At 34.5% G+C, this 4,509-nt stretch overlaps 1 non-coding gene across 1 annotated transcript; it reads left to right on the forward strand.

Moving 5' to 3' along the window:
* The first annotated feature begins 3,973 nt into the window (after positions 1-3,973).
* On the forward strand, positions 3,974-4,077 carry LOC132287342 (small nucleolar RNA R71). The gene has a single exon (XR_009473000.1). It is a non-coding gene; the product is annotated as a small nucleolar RNA R71 (small nucleolar RNA).
* The last annotated feature ends 432 nt before the right edge of the window (positions 4,078-4,509 follow it).

Raw genomic sequence — 4,509 nt, forward strand, 5'->3', positions numbered from 1 at the left:
GGTGAACCGGGGTCTTTGAATTTGGGAAGAGTGTTGTGTTGCAAGATAAAGCTTACTTTTTCAGTAAGGATAACTTTCCTTGGTGCTTGGCTTTTATTCATTCTCTTTAGATTGCATAAATCTTTCAAAAATTTGGCATAGGCCGGAATTTGTTGAATTGCATCCAAGAAAGGAAGATTAATTTTAACTTACCTAAACACATCAATGATTCCATTCACCTTACGTTGTTGCTTTTCAAAAGATGTGGACGCTTTTAAAGCATCCGGAAATGGAGCTTTTGGCTCAAAAGATTCTTCAAAAACTTTTGATGAAGAATTTTCAACAATGAGGTCCTTTTCACTAAATGAATGAGCAATAGGATGTGAAACGGGATAGGTGTCAACACTAGGTTGCATCGGTTCACTCTCTGCATTAGATTCACTAACTTGATTATCAATCACCCTTCCACTTCTTAAAGTGGTCACCGCATTTACTTGTTTAAGTGAAAGACCTTCCGAAGGGGAAGTGGTCTCCTCTACAAATTGTTGCTTAGGTAAGGGATTAAGATGCATTTTTCTTTTTTCCCTCGCATTCTGTAATACCCCTAATTTAAAAGGGTAGTCTCGTTATTTAATTAATTGTTTAATTGCATTTTTATTTGATTATGTGATTATTTAGCTAATTGGTTATTTGTGAAATTGATTTAATTGTCTAATTGTTTATTTGTTGTTTTATTTGAATAAATTGGTTAATTAAATAATGTGATTAGATGATGTGTGCTAAGTTTTTAGTTGTAATTAATTGTCTTAATTAAATGTTTATTCTATTTATTTTATTTTAAAGGAGTTGGGCTTGGATAGTAGTAATGGACCAACCGTTTGGGTCACATGGACTACTTGGATAGGAGATTAAATGGGTACAATTATTACCCATGGATAGTGGTACATATATATATGGGTATATATGTATATAAGGTTATGTTAATTATTAATTATTATTAATAGTTACATTAGTAGTGATATTCAATATATACTATAAATTATATAATTATAATGGTCATTGGTTATTGTGTGTGTGTGTGTATATATATATATATATATGATAACACGGTTAGTTTAGGGTGCAGATATATATATATATATTTATTTATTTTTTTATTTTATTTTATTTTTATTTTCCTTCTCCTTAGGTAATTAGAATTAAGTTAAACTATATTAGCCTTTATATGCTTGTGTATAGTCTGCCGAAGGTTTAGAAACCTATTCACGCAACAGTGGAGGCAGAAAAATACAGAGAGCTTTAGAGATAAACTGAAAGAGGGAGAATTAGGGTTTTGGCCAAGAACAAGGGCTGAACCAAGGAGGGGTTATTAAAGCTTGCTTGTGGGTTAAACCAGGAGCAACAAAGAGTCTTAACGGCAGGCCGAAGTTGCCAGAAAACCTAGGAAGAAGACAGTTAAAGGTTTCAAACTGAAATCTTATAGGCAAGTTCTTCTTCTATCTCCTTCCCTTAGGCTTGTGTTCTGTACATGCCTAGGTAATCTCTAGGATTTATCAGACATTAAAATTGGTCTTGTATGCATGTTAATTCAAAATTTAAACTTTATTATGTGTTTTTCATTGAAATTGATTTCTCTTATAAATTGTTTATGATTATGTGTTTTAATTTGGTTAATGATGCATACTGGGTTTATATGATTTTTTGGAATGATTTGGAACATAGTTTAGAACCTTAGGAACCTTAACAGAGGAATACAGAGAGATTTAACATTGCCAGAGGCGAAGAAGATGATGGGAAACAGGGATAGAGCTGGCTCCTTTTTGTTTTCTACAGACAGCTCTCTATGAGAGAGAGCCGGCTCTTTTTTTGTTTAGAGCCGGCTCCATGAAGTGAGAGCCGGCTCCTTTTTGAAGGGAGCCAGCTCCTTTGCTAGGAATACACCTGTAGGTGTATTTTTAATATATTTTTGGGTCTTCAGGAGCTATAATGTGATTCTGAACTTTCATGGGGGTTTTAAATGATTTAAATGAACATGCTAAAATTCCAGAATGATTAATTTATGCTATTATGCTGTGATCTTGAACATCATGAAATTTAAAATTAGATTTGCATGTTGTTAATGGGTATAAAGGATTTAATTGCTTACCGTCAGGCTAGCAAGTTAAATGGGTGTTTATAAGTTACTCTTGTATATTACAATATAATGTGCTTAGTTACATATCTGATTTTTTATTATACTCTTCTCTGGATTTTAATTGATGAATTACTTTATTTTGTTCTATCAATTATTAGATCTTGTGGATTATATGCACCGGTATAAGACAGTAGCATATTAGGGACGGATTAGCTTAAAAAGCTAAGTCCTACCTATTCTGGAATAAGGGAATGGATTAACTACAATGTTAACTCCTACTTATATTCGTGTCAGGTCGATGAGCAGTTGAATGACATATCATAGTTGTGGGTGGATTTATATATGTATAGATATATGTCATAATATGAGCTTGAGTCTCAAGATCGATGGTTATGGAGCGTATATGCAGTGGGATGCATAGCTGGCAATGATGGTTAGTGGTGTATCCTGTTAGGTTTAGGTACTCATGCCCACTTCAGGTGTATTTTGCATGTTACCTACTAGTCAGGTTGACACTGCCTTGTAGTCCAATGAGAGTCCCTTAGTAGGTGTATATATACATATGGACTATATAGCTATTTTTTAGTTGTTTAGGATGTATATATGTATCGGGTCTCTATTTGGATTATAGTAGAGTAGAACTTGTTCGTGGGCCTGACCTACTATTATTTTTCAGGTGTTCGACAGTTCCAGTCTTAGAGATTGTTCATGCCGAACAGAGACAGTCTTTTACTCTTCCGATTCGACGTAAGACTTTATCTTATGTTTCTTTTCATTTTCAGTTATTTTCTAGTTGGATATTATTAGGGGCACTGGATGGATTCCCGAGTTGTAATGATATCAGAGGATTTGGATATGTTTTATTGGAGGATTATTTATTTATTAATTCAAGGATTATCATTTAGTTTCTTTTCAGTAAATTATTTATTCTTTATTTTTGTATTTTGTGTTCCATTTAAAATACTTAATTGTTTGGTATCCCTCGGATCTGTGCTCAGACTTGATCACCCGTGGTGTTAGAATTGAGAGGTATCACACATTCAATGTGCTAACTATTTGCCCTACTTAGGTTTTTAGCTTGGCAATTGGTTGGGAGTGAGAATGAAGCAATTGAGTGTATGCCTCCAAAGTACCTAAAGCCGATAAAACTTTTCCCTCAAAAGCGATACTTCTTGAATGACTTTGGAAATAAGATGGTTGATTTGGAAAATGAGAGTTTTAAAATTGATTTCCATTGGGTCCTTGATAGGACGGACGATAGCTTTGAGAATTTTGGCCTTGCATGTGGAGTGGAACATATTTCCCTTGAAAACCACCTTGGGGAGGGTTTGAACCTTCCCCTTGGCTTTTCCAAGAAAAATTGGGTGATTTCTCTACCTGAAATTGTAATGATTGCCATAGAGATTATTCCCTTGATTCACAAATACGGCATTGACTTGTTCATGATACTCATTGTGCACATATCCATGGGGACAATTGGAAGTAGTATGTAACACACGTGAACATATTATGCAAGACTCACTAGAATGATGATGATTAGGGGAGGAAGACACTTGATGAGCCAAATTTTGATTGATCAAAAATTGATCAAACCTTTGAGTTAAAGACTTTACCTCGGCAACTATCTCATTAGAATTGTTCACTTGATATAAACTTGAATTCTTCCTTCCTCCATTCACATTTCTACCATTTCTAGAAAACAATGATCTATGCATTGAGTTTTCACTCATGCTTTTATATAAATGCCACACATCATCTTCATGTTTATCCAAATAAGAACCTCTTATTGAGGCGTCAACCATGCCTCTATAGTTTTCCGACAAACTTTCATAACAATGTTGAACTATTTGCCACTTAGGAATGTTGTGATGAGGACATTTCCTAAGCAAATCATTCAACCGTTCCCATGCCTCATGTAACATCTCCCCATACCTTTGTGAAAACTCCTGAATTAAAGTTCACATGGCATTGGTTTTGGAAACGGAATAATACTTTCTTAAGAACTCTTACTGCATTTTCGCCTAAGAAGTTATGGAAAGAGGTCTCAAATTGTTAAACCAATACTTTGCCTTGTCTTTTAGGGTGAATAGAAAGAGTTTCAACCTTAAAACTTCTTCCTGCATGTCTGTATATTTTACGGTGGAACAAATTTCAAGAAATTCATCCAAATGCTTAAATGGTTCTTCATTGGTTAGCCCAAAATAATTGGGAAGCATTTAAATAGTTTGTGGCTTAATTTCATAATAATGTACTCTAAATTGAGGAAGACGAATGCTTGTGGGTGCATTATATTCATTAGGTACATAGTGATCTTTCAAAACCATGGGAGGATTCACAATTGGTGGCTCTACATAAGCTACATTGTTAGCTTGGACAACGGGTGGTGGAGGTGGTGG

This window comes from Cornus florida, unplaced genomic scaffold (genome assembly GCF_030987335.1).
Source record: "Cornus florida cultivar Cherokee Brave unplaced genomic scaffold, ASM3098733v1 CherokeeBrave_3.0.0_Hap2_Chr11, whole genome shotgun sequence".
Lineage (NCBI taxonomy): Eukaryota > Viridiplantae > Streptophyta > Magnoliopsida > Cornales > Cornaceae > Cornus > Cornus florida.